The sequence below is a fragment of the Protopterus annectens genome, chromosome 1.part0 (assembly GCF_019279795.1).
Source record: "Protopterus annectens isolate FY-2018-M chromosome 1.part0, PAN1.0, whole genome shotgun sequence".
Taxonomy (NCBI): domain Eukaryota; kingdom Metazoa; phylum Chordata; order Ceratodontiformes; family Protopteridae; genus Protopterus; species Protopterus annectens.
The window spans coordinates 1,011,971,411-1,011,995,976 of NC_056725.1; positions in this window are offsets into that span (position 1 = coordinate 1,011,971,411).

Sequence of the window (24,566 nt, forward strand, 5' to 3'; positions counted from 1 at the left end):
GAGATCTATGCCTGGCATACAGGACATTCTCAGACCCCATACTGATGGACCTCCTGCATATACGCAAAACAAACAGCACCAGAATTACCCATTCTAAAGAATTAAACCTTGTCTGTAATATAAATAAGATCTGCTGGAGACACATGTACGTATCCCAGAGACTACCCTGTCTAAGGAACAGGCACCTCATTCATGTGAAGCAGAGTGCCTCCCTAACCCAATTCAAGTGCAAGTTGGACAACTGAATGGGGAACAGAAAGTTCATCCCTGGTTTGGCACCTATGTCTCAAATGGACACAAGCAAGCTGTAAATGGTTCATCTCCCAGGCCCTTGCTTATGAATGTTTCATCTCTCAGATCCCTGCTTACACTTATCCAGGGTATCAGACTTGTCAGAGATTTAGGATGCATGGCAAGGCTTAAAAAGGCCTTTGTGGTTGTTATCCTAGTAAACACCTATGAACGTATAATACCCTGTTGGAGAGCAAATGTTCTCCAGCTTAATATTGCATTGCTAATCTGTCTATTTTCTAATAATGAAATATAATATTTGTAGTTGTTTTCTCTCACTGATGATATCTTTAAAGCTGTTGCAAAACACAAAAACGCCAAGCAGGAACAGAAGGATGAACCACTCCACAGTAAATAAATGCACCTATTCAGGCCAAATTCAATAAAACCAATATTGGAGTTTATAGAAGAAAATAAAAACAAATGATAAGCGCATTCGTCCTGACCTCTTCAGAACTTCATCAGATAATAAATTTAATCACACAATCTATTTATATAGTACAAAAATGGGTAAAAAAGTCATTAACAAGTAATAAACTATTTAAACTGACACACCCCCTTAAAAGGAAAGACATGTAAAAGACTGTATTATATATGTAACATATAAAAACTGTATAACATGGAATAAATAGATGTTAAAAAAACTCTTATTGTAGTATAAAAACATAGCTAAAATGGTGTTAAAATATATAAATAATGAATTAATAATTATTTAAAACAGTGTTATATTTCTAGGACTTTTAATTTTAAAAGAGAGCTGATAGAAATGTGTTAATTTAAGCCTGGCCAACTAGATACATTAAGACGCAGTTGCCAGTAAAGTTCCCTCTTTTCTAGTAAAAGAGACCAGGCTCCACCTCGAGGTTCTGTTTTAATAAAAGAGACCAGGCTCCACCTCGAGGTTCTGTTTTAATAAAAGAGACCAGGCTCCACCTCGAGGTTCTGTTTTAATAAAAGAGACCAGGCTCCACCTCGAGGTTCTGTTTTAATAAAAGAGACCAGGCTCCACCTCGAGGTTCTGTTTTAATAAAGAGACCAGGCTCCACCTCGAGGTTCTGTTTTAATAAAAGAGACCAGGCTCCACCTCGAGGTTCTGTTTTAATAAAAGAGACCAGGCTCCACCTCGAGGTTCTGTTTTAATAAAAGAGACCAGGCTCCACCTCATGGTTCTGTTTTAATAAAAGAGACCAGGCTCCACCTCGAGGTTCTGTTTTAATAAAAGAGACCAGGCTCCACCTCATGGTTCTGTTTTAATAAAAGAGACCAGGCTCCACCTCGAGGTTCTGTTTTAATAAAAGAGACCAGGCTCCACCTCGTGGTTCTGTTTTAATAAAAGAGACCAGGCTCCACCTCGAGGTTCTGTTTTAATAAAAGAGACCAGGCTCCACCTCGAGGTTCTGTTTTAATAAAAGAGACCAGGCTCCACCTCGAGGTTCTGTTCTTGTTTGTCTATCTGTCTTTGTTGATTAATCCTTATAAAATTATGAATATCAAGTTCACATATTCTTTCAAACAGTTGGATAATTTGGTGAAGGGGGAGTTATATGTGCTTGACATGGCTAAAGGATTAATAACATCTTCTGATAATGAATTCTGAAAAAGGACCTTAAAATTCAACTTACGTGTGTATAATTTCAGGTCAGTTAATGTGCTAAAGATGTCTGTGGATTGTGCAGGTACATAAGTAAAACCTTTTGAAAATGTCACAGTGCTTAGTCTCAATTAACACATCAGAAAAATTGTACACTTTGAAATCACCTTCACCACTGGTAATGATATGACAATGGGGTAGTACATGGTCAGAAAACACCTCTAAAATAGCTGGAAAATCATTAATTAATTCCTGTTGGACCATGTTTGATTCTGTGCACCCATCCCCCTCTGATTGATTCTCCCCCTCGTGTTCCATTGAGTATTGGGGGGATAAGTGTTCCCTTGGTATGTTTCCCAAGGGTTAGTCTGAGACTGCAGTTTTGTTCTTTAATCTCTCTGACTGTCTTAAGGGTAGGAATTCTTGTGGGTCTAAAAAATAATTTTGTCCATTAATTGGCAATATCACAGTTAACTTCAATCTTGTTAACATAATTGTTACCAGCAAAATTATTATAACCATGGTCTGGGAATTTGTTACCCCATTCCTGTGAGGGAGGTGGTTTGGGGTAAGCCCATCCCTTCCCATAGTAATTTTTATCCTTGTTAAGCTTTTTTACCTTACGTGCTGTTATAGAGATAGATAACTGCTCAATACTATGGAAGATATGTGTATATTCATATTTAAATTCACCATATTGTGTGTGTTCAATTCTTTTATCAAGCTCTGAAACACTAGTTATTAAATCATTAATCATAACATCATTACTTTTCACAATAACTTTCATGTATTCAACAACATGAGCATCAAAAAGAATCATAAGTTCTTTATGCAGGTCAGAGCCTGTTTTTAAACCACTGGGATAACACCACATTCTGAGTCCCTTAGGAACAATGTGCTCTTTTATACATTCAGCAAAGTATACATTATCAAGTTGCAAATGCAATTTTGTTTCAAAAATATATAGAAAGGAAACCTACTCCAACTCCCTACTCCACTACTCAAGTACACATCCACCGAAACAGAAAAAAAAGCATTGTAAAGGGGCAATTTGTTAAGGCAGCCCAAATGGTTTCAGTCATGGATTATTTTCTCAGTGAATGTGACAACTTGAAATCCATGTTTTCAAGGAGAGGCTATCCTTACAAATTTATTGCTGACATTATGTTGGAAGTAGTAAATAAAAGGGAGAGAGGTCATTTTAGTCCCTTGCTATCAGATATTGACACCAGCATCACCAGTATCAATAGTTCCACTCAATGTTTAAATGTGGAGAACCAAGAAGTAAAAAGGGACTGCAAGACGTCTTTCATTGCCATGTACACTAATGACAGTTATAAATTAAGAAAAATCTTAGAAAAGAATTGGTCCATACTAAATCATGAAAAAGCCATTAGACCATTTATTGATCCACATCCTGCTATAGTATTTAAGAAGGGCAGAAACTTAAAGAACATATTTCAGAAGAAACCAGAGGGAATGAATAATGTTGGGCACATGAAAAATGGGCCATATGTAACTATTGTAAACACATTAAAGAAGGTAGCAGTTTTCTGATAAACAACATTGAAGTAAAACTTCATCAAAAATACAACTGTGGATCCGAAAGAATTATTTATTGTGCTCTATGTAATTGCTGTAGCTGTTTTTATATTGGAAAATGGACTGTAAATTAAAAAAACTGCATTTATGAGCATTTGTATGACATAAAATCAAAAAAAGATACAAATGCACTTAGCAAGCACATAATGGAAAATACTGGTCATTCTTTTCATTTTACTGTCATTGATGATATTAAAACAGAACCTCAAGGTGGAGCCTGGTCTCTTTTATTAAAACAAAACCTAGAGGTAGAGCCTGGTCTCTTTTATTAAAACAGAACCTTGAGGTGGAGCCTGGTCTCTTTTATTAAAACAGAACCTCGAGGTGGAGCCTGGTCTCTTTTATTAAAACAGAACCTCGAGGTACAGCCTGGTCTCTTTTATTAAAACAGAACCTCGAGGTGGAGCCTGGTCTCTTTTATTAAAACAGAAGCTCGAGGTGGAGCCTGGTCTCTTTTATTAAAACAAAACCTTGAGGTGGAGCCTGGTTTCTTTTATTAAAACAGAACCTTGAGTTGGAGCCTGGTCTCTTTTATTAAAACAAAACCTCGAGGTGGAGCCTGGTCTCTTTTATTAAAACAGAACCTCGAGGTGGAGCCAGGTCTCTTTTATTAAAACAGAACCACAAGGTGGAGCCTGGTCTCTTTTATTAAAACAGAACCTCAAGATGGAGCCTGGTCTCTTTTATTAAAACAGAAGCTCGAGGTGGAGCCTGGTCTCTTTTATTAAAACAGAACCTCGAGGTGGAGCCTGGTCTCTTTTATTAAAACAGAACCTCGAGGTGGAGCCTGGTCTCTTTTATTAAACAGAACCTCGAGGTGGAGCCTGGTCTCTTTTATTATAACAGAACCTCGAGGTGGAGCCTGGTCTCTTTTATTAAAACAGAACCTCGAGGTGGAGCCTGGTCTCTTTTATTAAAACAGAACCTCGAGGTGGAGCCTGGTCTCTTTTATTAAAACAGAACCACAAGGTGGAGCCTGGTCTCTTTTATTAAAACAGAACCTCGAGGTGGAGCCTGGTCTCTTTTACTAGAAAAGAGGGAGCTTTATTGGCAACTGCATCTTAATGCATCTAGTTGGCCAGGCTTAAATGAACACATTTCTATCAGCTCTCTTTTAAAATTAAAAGCCCTAGAAAGATAACACTGTTTTCAATAATTATTTATTCATTATTTATGTATTTTTTAACACCATTTTATCTATGTTTTTATATTACAATGAGAGTTTTTTTAACATCTATTTATTCCATACAGTTTTTATATGTTTTATATATATAATACAGTCTTTTACATGTCTTTTCTTTTAAGGGAGTGTGTCAGTTTAAATAATTTATTAATTGTTAATGACTTTTTTATTCAGTTTTTTTTGTACTATATAAATAGATTTTGTGATTAAGTTTATTATCTGATATGGTCAGGACGAAAGCGCTTATCATTTGTTATATTTTCTTCAATAACCTCCAGTATTGGTTTTATTAAATTTGCCCTGAGTAGGTGCATTTATTTACTGCAGAGGTGTTCATCCTTCTGTTCCTGCTTGGCATTTTTGTGTTTTGCAACAGTTTTTTCTTAATATCTTAAAAGCATTTACAGTACATATGTAGCATGTGTTATATAAAATTCACACATCTGCCTGTTTTGATACACACACACACACACACACACACACACACACACACACACACACACACACACACACACACACACAGAATGTATTTATTTATTTATTTATTTATGTATATTTTGTTGGTCAAGTTAGTCCCACTATGCTAGTGGCCTCATTTCAGGGTAGACACAAGGTGGCATTTATACTATTAGGGGAAATTTGGTGAGGGCATCAGGGAAATTCCCTACTCATTAGGAGATGGCTTGCTCCATTGTTAGCACAGTGATGGCTGGAAGAACAGCACTCAAGGAGATTCAAGATGGTAGATAGCACAAAGGCAAACACTGGTGCAGTGTTTGAAGCTCTACAAGATTCTGAGGAGCTGTTTCAGCAGATTTTTTTGTTTCATCTGAAGCAACGTTCAAAATTATGATGGATGTGTTATAACAACCCTCCAGTTGGGAAGGTTGCATGATGATATTTCTGGTGAATTATTGCTGCAGATAGAGTTGGAGAGCAGAAAAGATGCTTCACGTGGTGAAATTATGGACAAAATTCAACTGGAGGAATTAAAAGTTATTTTGAAAGATGATTGCTAGACAAAAGAATCATATGCCAAGAATGTTAAAGAAATTGCAGGAAAGGTGAAGAGAGTGAACAGAGGAAAGGAAATGTCAAGAAAGAAAATTTATGGTGACAATTTAGAGCAAAGAAGAAAAAGAAATGGACAGGTATGACATTTGGGATAATTTACTGGTCCTAATGGGAGTGAAGGCTCAGGAGGTAAAAGCTTTTATTCTTATTCATGGAGATATTTTGTGATATTATTTGTGAGACTGGTTCTGTTCAGGAATTTTTTTTAAGGGAGAATGAGAAAAGAAAGAACTGCAATCCATGGAATTCTTATATGGTTAAAGCATGTCAAAGAGAAACAAAAAAGAAAACATATGTTCAATTTAAAACTGAATTTGAAAAAAAACAGACTGTAAAGAGACATTTAAGCAAACTTTGTAAAGAAGTTATGGACTTTAGCAAAGTCTATGATAGATAACAGAGGAATATGGACTGTAGGACTGGACTGTCATATTGTGCTGAAAATGGAAAAAATAAAAAAAATCATATTCCTAATATGATAAATGTAGAGGGTAATAGAGATGTTGCAAAATATTGGTGACAATCAAAAACATGTTTTTTTTTTTTCCTGGGGAAAAGATGATCATTTGAGAAGTAACTGTGATAAGAAGAAATGCTATATTTGTGGGGAAAAGGTTATGATGCAAAAAGGGTGAATGGAAATATTAAAAATGTAAAAAAATGGCATTTATGGATGGATTGCAATCTACAGAAAAAAGGATGATGACAAAGAAAAAAACAAAAGTGAGGACAGTATATGAAGAGAAGAAACAGTCCCAATAAAAAAATAAAGATGAAGTAGGTAAGCAAGATCAGGGTAAAAATAAATATAAGAATAAAGAGAACAATGAAACAGAATATAGAAGCAGGTTCTGAAATAAGTGATGAGGAAGACATAAACTGGAAAATAGTAAAATGTAAAACTAATTCTATCAACAAACAGTGAAATACAGAAAAAGAAAGTTTAAAGGGATAAGTGTAAAAGAGAAAAAGAAAGGAAATGGATAATGCAAATGAGATAAATACTTCAAATTTCAACAATTTCTGGTAAGCTACAACATAGAAATAATAACTTTAGAGTGTTTTCAGTAAATGTAAATATTATCAAAAATATAACTAGAAGAATAAACATCCTAAATTGGTGTAGTAAGAGTGATGTTGACATAATAATATTGGAAGACGTAAGATTTTTGACACAAGAAGGCAGAGATTACAAAGAAACCTTGGAGATGAAGTGCAATATAGAAACTAGGAAAGGGACTATCTCCAGGCGTAATTGTACTTTGTAGAAAGTCATTGAAAACGTTTAACATAACATTGGCAATGATGGTAAGATTAACTTTTGTAGATCTCAGATGGATTAATCAGATATATAGAATTGTAGCTCTGTATGCCTATGTCACAAGTAAAAAAAGGAAATGTTTCATAACATTTTGGATTATGTAATAATTAATATGAATATAATATTAACAGGCATTTTAATTTTGATTTGAGAGGAGAAAAGAAGAAGAGAGGAAATTATGTTGTGCACATTTTTGAAGTTATAAAATGTGTCAGTTTAAAGATGTGGAATGATAATTGTGGTCATACAGTTAAGGTATATAAAAGATGGAAATAAATTATTTTATTGTATCATAAGGTTTAAATATAGCTAAGAGAGAGAGAGACACTTGTAACAGTCTTTTCAGATCACTCAGTCATATTTATAGAAATACAAGAAAATAAGGAGTATATCAGATTGGAAAAAGAATAAAAAGAATAAACGAGAAATTATGGGAAGAAACTAGGAAAAATAAGCATGAATTTATAGAAAGATAACATTTCCACTATAAATAAAACTGGAATGAGTGGTGGCTAGCTTTCTAAGAAAAATATATATTTTTTTGAATGGCAGTCATATGTAAGAAAAGCAGAAAATAAAACTATAAAATAATGTGTACAGATACTTTAAATGATGTGGAAAGGAGTGACAGTGAATATTATGTGATAGAATGGAGAATGTATGAAAAGAATAAAGAGAAACTTAAAGAATTATTATGTAAGCAAATATATTATTTACATGGTAAACAAAAGTGGTATCAGTTTATTTGAGTTGCATAGTTAACGAGAATGCTAGTATGATGAAAGAAAGTAAAAATGATAGACTAGAGGAAAGAAGATCTTAGGAAAAATTATGAATATCATAATAAATTATGAAAAGAAAATGCTTCAAGATAAAAAGAAAGTCCAAAGAAACTATGATATGTTAAAAATGACAGAACAAGAAAATAAGGAATTATAAAATGAGATTATATGAATTACTTTATAATATAAGACACATAGTCACGTTTATTTACTGTCAGTTTCAGGATAAGATGGAATAGGATACTGATTTTATAAGAATTTTATAGATTTGCAGAAAAAATACTTCTTAAAGTATGAATGAATGGTTAAATGAAGGCTTTATGTATAAAGATTTATGCAGCGGTATACTTAAATTTGTATAGAAAAAGGAGGATAAACAAAATTGAAAATTGGAGACCTATAGTACTGAACAATATAGCTTAAACGTTTTTATGAAATAATTCAGAAAATAATGGAAAGTAAAATGGAGAATATTATGAATGATAGCATATATAGTTTAAGGGGAGAAGTTTGTCATTAATTATTATTTATAGTAAGGAGAATTGTGGGTGCACTATAAACAGGAGTGATGAAACCAAGATCATGCTTGCAAATTTAAACAAAGCTTTTGCTATAGTACAGCATGAACTTTTGTGGACAATTATGGAAGAGCATAATATTATTAAGAAAACTAAGAATGTAAGTTGTTTGCATATAATACAAATAAAGTTAGAGTTTCAATGAATGGATGGTTAAGCAAAGAAATAGATATAAAGAATGGCATACGTCAGCAATGCCTTTTGAGTTGTATATTATTTACATTACTTATGAATGCATTAGAGATGTAAATTTGTACATGACAGGTGCTACTTCAGAGATGTAAATGTGTACATGAGAGGTGCTACTTATATTACCAATGAAGGGATAAAAATTACAGTCATGCTAACTTATACAAATTGCTATATGTTATATGCATAAATGTTTAAATATAATATACATGACTTTATGACTTTAAATAAAGAAAAAAGTGAAGTACTTGGTAATATAGTAAAGACAGGAGGAGTATCTTTCTTGATGCAAAAAATATCTTTGTTAGGAACAAGATTTGTGGGTAAAAATTTAAGCGAGGTATAAAAATAGAATACTAGATGAAATAAAGGAGCTTTGTCATTTTTGGAAAACATACAAGCTATTGTCTAATGAAAACGTTTTACTTGATTAATACAGATATACTTGGAAAGATTGCATATTTGGCTAGTATCCATATGTTTTCAAACACCTATGAAAAATAAATACTACAATGAATGTGTTTTCTTTTATATGGGGTTCAGGATTGAATACAGTGAAGACAGAACTCTTGTACATGGACAAGCATAGAGGTTTAAGATTAATAAACCCAATTATTTATGCTGTTTTTTTTTTTTAATTTATATAAAGTTTTATTTTGGCTAAATCACAAAAATGAAAACTTAATAGTAAATTTAAGTACAAATATAAAAGGCATTGGGATATATTTAAAAAAAATCAAAAAAGCAAAAGTATGTTTAAATGAAGTAATGAGATGTTATCAAGAAAACAAATATTTTTTAAATAAAAATTGATGAAATAGAAATTGAGAGAAAAGTGTGGTATATAAATATCATGATACAATATTATTATGTTAATCCTTGGGATAAGCTAGCTAATGAAAAAGTTAAAGCTATAAAAGTATGTAAATCATGGTACAAGTAGAATGTCAAGAATTTTTATGGAGATTAGTGATTAATAAATTAACAATGATAGGAATACAAGCTAGATAAAGCAAGCAATGAAACAGTTTGTATATATTGTATATACTGTGGCACAGAAGAAACTATAGAACATATTTTCTGAATGTATAAGAGTTGAAAAATTGTGAGAAAAATTGTGTAAAGAAAATGTCTTTAAAAATATAAAGGAGGTAAATTAAATATGGATATGGTTATGTATGGATATTATAGCCATAAAATAAGGAATATGTTAGGAAAACAGATAAACGATTATTTTATGTTGTGTGGGCCATTTGGAATGAAAGGCTAAATTTAATAATGTTTAATAGTAAATGGAGACTAGCAGTAATTTTAAGAAAAAATAGACAGTAGTGGTGGAAAAAAGAGTGAGGGTCAAATAAGGTAATGAAGACAGAAGTTTAACACAATAATGAAACATAAGATATATATAATTGTTTGACAATAACAAAAAGGAATAGAAATGTGTACCCTGTAAACATTTGTAAATATATAAATATGTGAGTTTATAATAACATTTACATAATTATTTTAATAAAGAACCCCTACTCTTTTTGATAGATGCCATGGGATATTTTGCATTCACCTGAGCTACCACCAACTCAAGCAAATGGGGCCTTGGTGTAATGGCTCATTCAAAGGAGTGCAACTCCCCTCACCATCCCTAATAAACATTAGTTTATATATACTGTAAACTAATGTGCTGAACATTGTTTAAATGCAGGGCAAATACAAAGTAATATTCAGATTATAGAGACCCCCATGACTGAAACTAAAAGAATGGAGGTAAGATAGACACTGCAGCAAGATGAGATTATAGACACCTTAGTGACTGAGGCTAAGATATACATTGCAGCAAGATGACATAATCTAATAAGCTGAGTGACAACATCTGATCATGCTACGAGCTATAAACAGACTGTTTGTGTATAGAAAGTTGCAGCTGTAATACATGCTAACAATATTAGAATCCAACAGGGTTGGTATTTTTTATCACTGCCTTATTTGCTAATAGAGAATCAATGTGTTAATGTCAGGCTGTCTTTCTATTGTAAGTAAAGCAAGCACAGAGGAGTTCTTTTAGCTGAGACATATTTTTTTTTCCGAATTTGAAATATTCAGTTTTATTTATTGTCTCCTGAGGGACGCAGTTCCACTGATGGAGTGTTTTTTCAAAAGCTCTTTTCATCAACAGCTTGTCCAAACTGAGGTCCATGTAGAGATACTGTCTGAAGTATAACTGATGGTGGTAAGAATATGCACAGCAAGAAGATGTCAACCAGAGAACCTCCTACTCTTTTCTTATTACTTGCTTAACCCATGTTTGTATTACATTAAAATAATTTCTTAGCATTATTTCTGCTGTTATTGTTTTGTAACAAATTGAATTTTCTATGTTTCCTATTTGTTTTAATAATTTTCTAATCTTACTACAAGATTTGCTACTTCCCTTTAGACTTTCATCTCTGCAAAATATAAAAATATATAGGTTCATAGGTAGGTATTGGCTATTGGCCCTAGGGTCTATTTAAGCCTAGCTAAATGGTACCCTGGCTTTTGCCACCCAAGAAAATTATTTTCCTGTGCCCCTGTCAAGCAGAGCTATACAAGTGATCCCCGGGGTGAATTTCCTATCTCCCATCCAATCATCAAGATTTTTCTTGAAGAGTGCTAATGAGGAGCTTTGTTTGATATAGATAGGTAGTTTTTTTCCAGAGTATGGGAAGTCTCTGGGACAGGAATCTATCCCTCCAGCATATTCTGTTTATTGTGGTGACAAGGGTTAGGTCCCTAGAGAGTGTAGCTCAAAGGAATTGGGATTTCTTTACGTGGAGCATGTCCAACAGCTCTGGGTTTGACATAGCTTTGTATGTTAGGCAGAGATCGCCTCTGAATAGGCGATATGTGACAGGGTAAAGATGGAGTTTTTTGAGACGGTCTGCATAGGGCATCTGTTTGAGGCTTGTAATCCTCTTTGTGAGGTATTTCTGTGGCCTTTCCAGTTGTTGTAGATGTCTTGTGAGGTACATACCGAAAGGGGCATTGTTCTCTATAATGGGTCTAATGAGTGATGAGTAGAGGGGAACAATGACCTCTTTTTTCTTGGATGAGAAACCTTTTGTGATGATGTGTGCCGTGTAGAAGGATGTCCTGACTACTGTGACGATGTGATTATCAAAGGAGAGACTACTGTCCACCTGTGTCCCAAGGTCTCTTATCACTCTTTCAGTGTTAAGTAGACTACCACCTATGTGGTAGTTCATGGGTACAGAGTTTTTACCAAAAGGGATGACAATGCACTTTTTGGCATTGAGCTTGAGGCCATGGCTTTAACACTAGGCATCTGTCTCAGTGAGGCCCTTTTGTAGGATGTCCACATCGTTAGGAGTTTTGATTATGGCTCTTAGTTTGCACTCATCTGCGAACTTTGTTAGCCAAAGACCTTCTGTGTTAGCCTGTACTTCATAGAAGCAGATACCAAACAGGAGAGGACCTAGGACTGAACCCTGTGGTACTCCACTTGTCACTGGTCTGAAGTTGGATTTAGAGTCTGTTACTTTCACAGTGTGGGTTCTGTCAGTGAGCCAGTTAGCAACCCATCTTGTGACATTGGGATTTAAACCTAGTTTAGTGAGCTTACCTATAATTCCAGAGTGGGGGATGGTGTCAAAAGCCTTGGTGAGATCTTGATAGGCTGTGTGAACCACCTTACCGTCATCTACGGCTTTGGTGACCACTTCAAAGAAGTCTATCAGGTTAAGGAGACATGATCTGCTTTTTACAAAACCGTACTGGGTAGGGTCCAGAGTTTGGAGATTACCAATGCCATTGTTTATAAGTTCCATGGTGATACATTCCATAGCCTTGCAGACTAGGCTTGTCAGGCTAATGAGGTGGTAGTTAATGGGGTTTGTGGTGGCTTCCCCTTTGTGGAGTGGGATAACCATTGCTGTGCACCATTCAGTGGACACAAAGCCTGAAGTGAGGCTATGATTGAACATGGTACTTAGCTGGGGGTGCCAGTTTGTTCTGTAGTTCATGTAGAACGCAGCCTGTGATGTTGTCAGGTCCCATGGATGCTGTGTTCTTGGCTTTGTAGAGTGTGTTTTTTACCTGTGCAGCCATGATTACAGGAATTTTGCATTCTTCTGGTATAGAGATGAGCCCTTTAGGAGATGAGAGAGGGGTAAAGTTAGCACTGAACCTATCTGCCAGGATGTTGGCAATATCAATTGGTACTGTATATTTAGTGCCATTGTCCTGTAACTCAGAGCAGATCTGAGTGTTGCCATTGAGATTCTTGACATAGCTATAGAATGCTTTATGCTAAGTTCACTTATTAATGCAGTTCTGTTTATATATATATTGTAGACTCAGTCAAATTCATTTGACTGAGTCTACAATCCCAAATGTTCAAAATACTGAAAGCTCATTTGACTGAATTTCAGAATACTGAAAACTGAAAATGCTGAATTGCAAAATACAAAATGTTAAGCCATAGACATGATGTGTGTTACCCTTCACCTGTGAATTGCTTAACATAACAAAAAATGCACAGATTCATGAATACCAAATATTTCATCACAAATATCAACATTGACAAAACCTAGGTTCACAATACCAAATGAAGTGCACAAATATAACCAACAATTCATCTCACCAAATGAAAACTATAAATGAAAAAAAAATGCACACTTACAACACCAGTGACTAACTCTTTCCAAAACTAAAAACGACTTACTTACCTTATTAACAGACATTGCACTCCCCACACCCCAAACTATATATACTAACTCCGGGATCACAATACAGTGGGGGAAAGGGCATATACCCTTTACTTACCTTATAGTACTGTACACACTGACATTTTGTATTTTGCAATTCAGCATTGTCAGCTTAGAGTATTCTCAGATTCAGTCAAATGAATTTCAGTATTTTGAGCTTTCAGTCATATGAAGTGGACCCATATATATATATATATATATATATATATATATATATATATATATATATATATATATATATATATATATATATATATATATTTTACTGACAGCAATTGTAACATGATGAACAATGCATACACATGCATACAACTGGTCAACCCAAATAGACTTAAACACACATTGATCTTTGAAATAAAAATCTTACATTAGTTTCTCTTGCTACCATGCAATATGGCATTACAAAACAATCATCTCTTAATACATGGTAGATACTTACAATTTCCTACTGATACTGGCAATGTGCAGTGTTAATCATATAGATCACTGCTACAGTACTTACCTATATGGGTTATATCCTGGCAAGGATATAACAGTTGGACAGCTTCCAAAGATTCAAGGCACCTTTTATGAACACATACTGTCAGGCAGCTTGAGCTGAACTGACTAAAAAAAACAAGTTTAGGCAAAAAGCCCTTCAGAGATTAACTTCTGCCAGACTACACTCTTCTGATCCTTTTAAGGGTCAGTGGTCAGCTTCTGCTTTCCTTCTCTGGGCAGATAAGTTCCCTTTGAGTAAGAAAACTTCTATTTTCTTAATCTTGTTGATGTTTTATTACAATGCCCCTTTATAGCAGGGTTAAAAGAAATAAGAATTCCAAGCTTGGAAGTGACATTAAGAGCAAAGAGATACAGCAGTTGTTATTCCAAGGGGGTGGTTTATTTGGCATATTGTAAAACCTGCTGGGGGTATTATATAGGTAAAACAGAACGTCACCTTAGAACAAGAATTTATGAACACACAAGGGATATTAATAGGAAAAATGGGAATATTGCCCTATATAGATACATTCTGATATGTAAAGAGGCTGATTTTAAGTTTTGGGTACTTGAAGAGGTTGACCATTTTGAAAGAGGTGAAGATTGGGAGATGATGTTGGAATTCAGGGAAATGATATGGCAACTGAGATTGGATGCATGTAGTGGGAAAGGTATGAATGACCACATTTCCATTACTCCACCTTTAAAACTACTTTCAGAAGACCCTAAAAGGCACAATGTAAAAAGTAGGTAGATAATAAATAAATAATGTATTATTATGTTGGTAAAGGTAGGATGAGGGTATGTATTATTAAGAATTATTAAGAATTTTTATTCTGAGGCATTATTTACTGATTATTACCTACTATGTATTAGTATGTTTTTATTATTAGAAACACATTTACCCCCTGTATTACATAATATAGATGGTTTACTACTGATATGTGTTATATTGCAAGGTTTATGTATTGTATGCATTTAATGTATGTTATACACAATTATGAACTCTTGCAGTATAATTTTATATGGTTTTATATAAAAAATTATACATTTTTATATATTTTTACAATAATATGTATTTTGTTACATTAGATAAATGAAAAAGGTGCTGTTTGAAAGATTTTACAAAAACATTTGACAGAGATGGTGGTGTGATACATACATATATATATATATATATATATATATATATATATATATATATATATATATATATATGTGTGTGTGTGTGTGTGTGTGTGTGTGTGTGTGTGTGATATATATAAAAATGTACATGTTTTATGTTTGCAGATTATTCATACACTTGTGAATATTGGAACCATGTGTTTCAGCATATAAGTATTATAGAGTTTTTGTATAGAAAAGAAAAAAATCTCTTTATAAAACATGTATTTACAAGATTAATTGATTAACTGAAGTGTTTAAATGGCCAGCCAATGATACGGAATGGGATAGTATAAAATGTATGTAAACTGGCTAATTTGCGATTCTGAAGAAGTCTCCAGAGGGAGATGAAAGCGCTTAATCCATGTTTTAAATTTAAATTTATTTTTACTGTTTTGCAAGTTTTATATTAAACATTTATATATAAATATCAGACTTTTCACTGGAATTATGTTCAAGTGAAACGAAGGTATTGACTGAAAGAAGACAGCCTTTATTGCACTGGAGTTATGCCTTGTGTTTGGTTTAAGATGATTTATTACTTCCTTCTTTAAGAAAGTTATTTTAAAGATAGAAGTGCTGTGCTGATAAACCAAATGCTCATTTTTTTCTGTCAGTTTAAAAGTGGTGTTAAGTAACTGAAATCATTTTTTTCTGTGGAGACAGTATATTTATTTTACTTTTGTGGTGCTGGCATAATGTTTTAAAATGCATTTTACTGTGTATTTTCTGTCAAAAAGTATCTTTTGTGGACTAACAGTGTTTATTAGTAATTGCTGCTTATCTTCTCTGAGAAAGAGGCATCATTTCTGGCTTGACCATGGAACAAATTACTGATCCCATGGAACCTATCATTCTTCCAGCCACGAAAAGAGAAAAATTAAACAAACGGCCTTTGCCACCACAGCTAGCAATTTTGCCTCAGCCACAGGTGGTGACCCAGATGTGGCCATTTACTGTACCTCAAACCACTCATCTTTTACCCCAGATCTCTCTGTGTAGCACCTACAGCCACTAAGGACTATGGATTAGCCATGACCTCTGAGGCTGTTGGGGTCCCCTCAGTTGAAAAAGGAAAACCACTATTGTCAATCCTGGGAGAGGGAACAGAGAAGGTTCCTTGTTGTGTCAGAATGTTGTGCCCATCCCTGGGGAAGTTGCTGTTCATAGGTTCATAGGTTCATACTAGGCTATCTGCCCTGGGGCATTTATAAGCCTAGCCCGATTGTGTTTGGCTTACGCCACCCCTTGATTTGAGTATACTGTGCCCTTTTTAAAGTTTAGTTTACTGTGCCTCTGTCTAATAGTGACACGGAAGTAATCCCCGGGACAAACCTATGATCCCCCATCCACTCATCAAGATTCTTCTTGAAGAGAGTCAGTGAGGTGCTCTGCCTAACATGAATTGGAATTCTATTCCAGAGTGAAGGGAGCCTCTGGGTTATGAATCTGTCCCTCCAGCATGTTCTATTTATTTCTGTGCTGAGGTTCAAGTCCCTCGATTGTGTGGCTCTAAGGGATTTAGATTTACTGAGGTGGAGCATGTCCATTAATTCTGGGTTGGACATAGCTTTATATGTCAGGCATAGATCGCCTCGAAGTAGGCGGTATGCAACTGAGTAGAGCTGGAGTTTTTTTAACCAAGCAGCATATGACATCTGTTTGAGTCCCTTGATCCTCCTGATGAGGTACTTTTGGGGTCTTTCTAATTGCTGCAGGTGTCGGGTAAGGTACATCCCAAAGGGGGCATTGTATTCTATGATGGGCCTGATGAGGGATGAATAAAGGGGTATGATTACCTCTCTTGATCTAGATGTGAATCCTTTCATGATGAGGTGGACTATGTAGAAGGTCTTTCTAACCACTTTGGCAATGTGGTTGTCAAAGGAGAGATTGCTATCAACTTGGGTCCCCAGATCCCTAATTACTTTCTCTGTACTTAATGGGTTACCACCTATGTGGTAATTTGTGGGCACATTGTTTTTGCCAAAGGGTATGACTATACACTTTTTGGAATTTAGCTTTAGACCATGGCTCTGGCACCAGTTATCCATCTCTGTGAGACCTTTTTGAAGGATGTTTGTGTCAGCTGGAGAGTCGATTATGATGCCCAGTTTGCAGTCATCTGCGAACTTGGTGAGCCATAGTCCTCCCACACTGGCCTGTACCTCAGAAAAGTAAATACCAAACAAGAGAGGTCCCAGGACAGAACCTTGTGGGACGCCACTTGTGACCGGTTTTGAGTCTGACATGGCTCCAGCAACTCTGACTCTGTGGATTCTGTCTTTGAGCCAGTTTGCAACCCATCTTGTGACATAGGGGGTTTATATTTAGGCTGGATAGCTTATCTATGATGCCCGAGTGGGGTATTGTGTCAAATGCTTTTGCGAGGTCCAGATAGGCTGTGTGGACTACCTTCCCTTCATCTATGGCCTTGGTGACTGTTTCAAAGAAGTCGACCAGGTTCAAAAGGCAGAATCTGCCCTTGACGAAGCCAAATTGGGTAGGATCTAGTGTCTGTAGGTACCCAATATCTTTGTTTATGAGTTCCATGATGATCCTCTCCATAGCCTTGCAGACTAGGCTAGTCAGGCTTATGGGGCGATAGTTTCCAGGGTCCGCAGAGGTGCCACCTTTGTGGAGTGGGACCACTGTTGCTGTACGTCATTCTTTAGGCACATATCCTGTAGTGAGGCTGAGACTGTACAGCAGTTTTACTTGAGGGATTATTTCTTCTTGGAGTTCATGTAGGACGCAACCCGGGACAATATCTGGTCCCATGGAAGCAGTGTTTTTTGCTTTGGAGAGGGGGGCCTTCACCTCAGCATCAGAGATGTTTGGGAGGCTGCACTCTACCGGGATACATACTTGCTCTTTTGGTGGGGAGGGGGTGGAGAAGTTTGCACTGAACCTGTCTGTCAGGATATTGGCGATGTCTGTGGGTTCAGTGTATTTTTTGTCGCTTAGAATCAACTCAGAACAAGTCTGAGAGTTGCATCCTAGGTTCCTAACATAACTGAAAAAAGCCTTATGATTGTCTTTAGTGTCCTGTGCAATTTTTCTCTCGAAGCTGGCCTTGGAGGATTTTATGAGGGATCGTAATTTTTTGCTAGTACTGATCAGAGATGCCTTCCCTTTTAGGGATTTTACTCTATCATGTAGTAGCTTCCTCCTTCTGTTGTACAGTTTATTTATGGCTGGGGTCCACCAGACTGGACGCCTGCCTTTGGATGATTGGGTCTTGATTTTGTTTGGGATAGCATGATCCATGCATTCCTGGAGATGTCCGTAGAATGCGTTTATATAGGATTCTGCAGTTTGGGCCTTAGTTTCCACTGGCCCTGGGGCCTTGAAGGATTCCACTTCAGTTTTGAGAAGTGTGAAGTTCACTTTTGAGAAGTTTTTCACTGTGGTTTTCTGGGCTGGGGGTGGGGTCGGGATATGGATATCCAGTGAAATTAATTTATGGTCTGATCTTACCAATGAGGGATATACTTCTGGTATTGAGCATAGAGTCCCCATGTTGGTAATGATCAGGTCTAGTTTGTTTTCCCCTCTTGTGGGAGTGGTGACTAGTTGTTCCATAGCATTTGAGTTTATAAATTCCAGGAACCTTTGGGCTAAGGTGCTGGGGCTTGATTAATACTCCCAGTCTATGTTTGGGTAGTTGAAGTCGCCCAATATAATGGTGTTCGGAGAGATCTTCATGTTCTCCAATGTTTTCAGGAAAGCCGAGTGGGATTCCTGACTTTGAGAGGGTAGTCTGTAGGATGCTATAAACTGAAAAGCAGTCTTGCCCACTGTCAGTTGCACATGGATGGTCTCCGATACTTCGTGCAATGCCACTAACCTGATGTTGTAGATATCCTTGATAAATATGGAAACTTCCCCTCCTTTTGTGGTTCAGTCTGGGTTTTGGGGCTGAAAAGCATGATATGAGGTATAACCTGGTAGTGCTGGGGTGCTCTCTGGAGCCTTGAACCAGGTTTCTGTCACTGCACAGATATCGATGTTCTCCATACTGAGGAGAGCTTCGAGTGCATGCATCTTGAGGTTAAGACTTCTGGCGTTTAGCAGCATTACCCTTAGTTTCTTGTTCCTTGTGCTGTCTATGGAGGTGGGTTTGACTTTTGAGCCTTGCCTAAAAAAGGCACTATGGGGTGGCAAGAGCCTTTGCCAATATCCGAAAGCCCAGGGGTGACAGGTGCAAGCCATCCCTAGTGAAGCAACATGGCTTGTCGAGCATGTCATCCCAGGCTGACAGACACTGGATCCCCTTTGAATGACACCAAAATTTTAGCCAATTGTTAAAATCGATCATTCTGTCTTTATACTGTGGCATCATTCTAAGTGAGGGTAAGATGCTGCTCAAGGTCAGGGTCATACCGGCCTGGGCTACATGATCAGAGAGCTCCTCTATGTCTCTTTTCATGTAGTCGAGGGAGGTACGTCTCAGGTCATTCACGCCAGCATGTACAATGACTGAGTCATATTTGTATTTGCTTTGGAGTGACCTGAGTGCTTGCGTTATGTGGCGGATCCTAGCACCCGACAGGCAGCTCACTGTGACCTTCTCTTTATTCAGCCTGGTGAGCGGGACGTCAGTGTGTCTGACAATAGAGTCACCTATTACAAGAGTATCAGGTGTGTTATTCAACCTTAAGGGCTGTGACTGCTTGGCACACTGACTTTGTGTGCTATGTGTTGTACGTGTTTTGTTTTGGGGTAGCGTTTGCTTGGATGTCTGCTTTGGAGGTCTCTGTTGCTTAGGTAGATTTTTATTTAGAGCCTCCGAGTATGTTTTTGTGTTTTTATGTGTTTGGTTCGCTGTTGTGGTGGGACTATGTGATACTGGAATTGTGTTGTGTGAGGTTACCTTCTCCTCCTGACTGGTTACACCAGTTTTGAGATGAGAGAGCTCAGCCTCCAGTTTGGCTATATGGTTGCATCTCTGACATATATTTGAACCTGTTTGGAGGAGGAGAACGTTGTCCGTGTACATGAGACAGTTGTAACATATCCTCAAAATTCCCAGATTCACCAGCTGAACTGGAGAGGAAACCACTGACTGGCCTTTGGACATGCTAGAGTAATATAGGGAACTGAATTAAAATGGACCAATAGGGGACAGTTGCCATTACTAACACAGCTGGCCCTGTTTCTCCTGTCAAAGAGAAACAGAAAACCAAGCATGTGTCTACTCCTCCTCAATTTTCTTTGTATAGGAGTAGTTTACTGGCCCTGGCTCAGGGTTTAATTCACACTATTGATTCTTCTTGTAAATTAGTTTCTGGTAAAAGATGCTATGGCCACTGATAATGTTTTGGGAATTTGCTTACAAGGCTGTATTCTCAGAGCCTCCCAGATGATGTTAAATATAAGACTTTAAACTCTTCCTAAGATAACAATTTTACATTCACCCTTCTGCTGCAGAGCTGATTAAAAAGTATGATGAATGGAGTAAGCAGATCCATGGAATCTCTAAGATTTTTCAGCCCCCTTTTCCAAAATTTTCAATCCAATTTTGGCAAAAAAAAAAAAAACAGTCTCAGCAAAATACAAGTAAAAAGATGTTCGCAAAGAAATGGCAAGGGGATTCCAAACAGAAGTCTTGAACCTCCCAAAACCAAGGATAGCCCAACAAGTGTGAATGACTATTCAAGAGACTTTGTTACCCCCTCCCATTCTGGTGGCTTTTTTCTTGCAGAAAGTCTGAATCTCCATTTTTCTGTTGGCAACAGATTTTATCAGGCAAATGGTTTCTGAAAATCATTCATGAATGTTACAGATGACAGTGGGAGGAAATTCCTCCTTTCCGGGGGGGGGGGGGTGTCATTCCTTATCCTCAAGATCAGACTTTCTTTTTTCCACCAGTTCTTCATCCCGTGCTATCCCAAGGAGTAACATAACTATTTCCTTATTCCAAGGTAGGGAAGGGTTTTTATTCAATATGCTGCTAGTGCCAAAGATAAAAATGCTCGGAGACCAGTTTTGTATCTTTTTTTCTAAAGCTGTTTGCGATAGTGCCCAAATTCAAAATGTTGCTGCTTCACAACTTGTCATATTTTCTTCCTCTTTCAAGTTTTCTGGCAACATTAGAATTAAAAGATGAGTATCATCACATCCTTGTTGATCCAGACATTAGACATTTCTTAAACTTTTGTGTGCATCTTACCATTTGGACTATCCATTGCATCAATAGTGTGTATAAAGTGCCTAGCTCCAGTTACAACCCATTTCAGGCTACAGGGCATTCACACTTTTCCATATTTAGAGGACTTGCTTATATTTTCAGAATCTTTTTCAAACTGTCAGGAATCTCTCTGTTGTGAAAAAGATGCCTTTAACAAGCTGTGATCCCAAGAGAACCTGCAAAAGTCTTTCTTGACTCTTTCACACAGGGCTGCATTCCTAGGATGTCAATTAGACACCTCAGTTTAAAAATATTTCCTTCCACAGGAAAAATAGATCTTTATCTAGATCTAGTTGTAATGTTTTTCACTCAGACTTTGGATACTGTGAGGGAATACCTCAGGATTTTAGGTCTTATGGCATCTATAATTCTCACAATACCCATGGAAAGACTCCACATAAGAAAGATACAGTGGTACCTGAAATACCTTTGGTCTCAGCATCAACATCCTTTATCTTTTCAAAACCCAGTGCTGGGGGTTGTCAGAAGAGAAATCTTTTGGTTGAGGCAACAGATATCTTTAAATCTACATTTCCCCTTCTCCTCCCTGCTTCAAAGATGTCAGCCACTACAGACACTTCAGACTTTGCCTGGGGAGCAGTTTAAGAGGGATAAAAGTGCAGGGGGTGCAAGACACCAAGGACAGATGCAAGCACATAAATGTTAAGGAGATGCTTGCCCAGATCAAGGCACTGAACTCTCTGAACCATCTTTGGCCCTCACGACCTCTTCAAGTGGCTACAGAAAACACGACAGTCATGTAGTACATCAACAAGGGGGAACCAGAACATATCCCCTTCACAGACTAGCCATGTTAGCTTGGGATATACCTTTACAGAACAATCTCACACTACAGATATCATGCATTATGTCAGAGCAAAATTATGTGGCAGACAAACTGATCAGTTCCAGGGCATACCCTCATGAATAGAACCAAGATCAAGGGGGTCTTCCAAGATTTGATCCATCTGTGGGGAGCTCCTCAAGTAGACCGCTTTGCCTTCTCTCTGAACAATCAACTGGCAATATTCTATTCTAGGATTCCATGCAAGACAACCTGGAAGACCTTTTCTTTTTCTTGGACAGGAATGTTCCTGTATGCTTTTCTACCCTTTTTATTAATATCCATGTACTTCTGAAGATTCAGAAGGAATCCCTCAAGGTCAATGTCGTGACTCCTTTCTGGCCAAGGCAATCATGGTTTTCCTTCTTTAGGAAATGGCTACGGGCAATTACCGCAAGCTTCCTCACAGACAAAATCTACTCCGACAAGGCAAGGGGAGCTTGAGATACCCCAACATTAGTCAACTTCAATTGACTGCCTGGATGATATGGTCTTAATTCCTTTTAAGTACCTGTTAAGTGAGGACATGCAGCAGGTGTTAATGAAAGCAAGAAGGTCTGGTTCTTAAAAATATATGTGCAAATGGAAAAGATTTTCCAGTTGGTGACACTAACATAACCAGTATCTGTTCAGGAGTATTTGAGCTCTAGTTCTGCTATATTTGTATGAGTTACTATCACATGCCCTTTTTTATTCCTCGTGCAATGTTAATTTATTTCAGCCATTTCAGCATATTTGCCTTTGGATTCTCCTCTTTCAATGCAGTCACATGTCAAAATGTTCTTGAAAAGGGATTTGTATAAGAGGCCTCCAAGAAAACTGGTAGCCTTTCCCTGAGATCTTAATTTTGTATTAGAGAAGCTAACACTTTCTCCATTTTATCATGCTAATGTGGCTGACTTGAGGTTCTTAACATGCAAAACAGTTTTACTGATTGTTCTGACCTCTGTAAGAAGGGTATCTGAGTTGCAAACCCGTATGGCGAGTTAACCCTAGCTCAGTTTCCACAGGTGCAGTGTTTCTTTGAGAACTAATCCTAAAGTGGTATCTGAATTTACTTTATGGCAAGCCATCCATCTCATCATTTTCTTTCCTGAACCTAAAACTGGGGGGAAATGGCACTCTACACCTTGGATGTCCACAGACAACTCAAGTACTATATTGACAGACCTAAATCTTTCAGATTCTTTGGATCAATTTTTCATTTCTTGTGAAGGTAAGAAGAAGGAATGACCTGTGTTAAAACAGACTATTTCCAATGGTTATCAAAGGCTATTACTTTTTGTTATGCTTACCATAACACAATTATTCCAGACTGGAGTCTATAGACTGGAAAAATGCAATATTTTTAGGATATCAAGTCTAAAACAAAATTCTCCTAACAAATGTCTTTTACTAGGCATAACAGACCAATTATCACAAATTATCCTTTTTATTTCATGGGCATCTTTACTGAAAGTTAATGTCATACTTCTTTTCAGATTTTCTTTCCTATAAGTGAAGTGAGTTCTGAATTTATGTAACATCCTTCTTTGTGGTTTCATTTATTTATTTATTTTTTGTTGACCAGGTTAATCCCACTAGGCTAGTAGTCTCTTTTCAGGGGAGACCTGAGGTGGTATTTATACTACTTGAGGGATTTTGGCCAGGACATCAAGAAACTTCACTTATTCATCATTATTGTGAGTAGAACTCATTTTGCTGAAGCACTGCCTCTTTCCATTCCAGGTACAGAGGTGGCCTGGAGAAACATAGAAGTAGATGGAGAGAGAAGGAGATAATGGAGTGGTGGGAAAAACAGGGGAGAAAGTAAATATTAGGACTGGAGAAAGTGTGCAGGTTTCTGAGATGTTTCAAAGAAATCTGTTTGACAAAGATGAGTGGGCAAATGATGCATATATAATTACAACCCTCCAGTCAGGAGGGTTGTGGGATGATTTAATTAAATAATGGAGACACATAGTGAGCCCCTAAATGAAGGATACATTTTCTAGGGGGACATTATGGAGAAAATACAAAAGGAAGATAGAGAGACAATCCTAAAGAATATTTGTGAAATGGAAAAGAAAACATATGCAAAGAAAGTGAAAGAAAGCAAAAAGGGATTAGCAGAAAAGAAGGCAGAAAAAACTGTAAAATGAAAATATGTGGCAAGGATTCAAAGTAAAGAAGACAAAGAAATGGACAGGTATGAAGTGTGGGACAATTTAATAGCTCCTTTGGGTGTAAAAGCACATCAAGTAAGAGCATTTATTGTTATTAATCAAGAAACATTTTGTGGCATTATATCTGAGATTTCTTGGAGAATATGAATAAAGAAATGACTGCAAACCATGGAATCTTTATGTGATAAAAGTTTACCAGGAAAACAAAGAAGAAAATGCATGTATAATTTTGAACAGAGGAGGAAAGAGACTTATTTGAAAATGTTGTGTGTAGAAGTACTGGATACTGAAAAATTTTACAATAAAAGTCTATGCACTGGTGGATAGGATTGTAATATTGTATTAA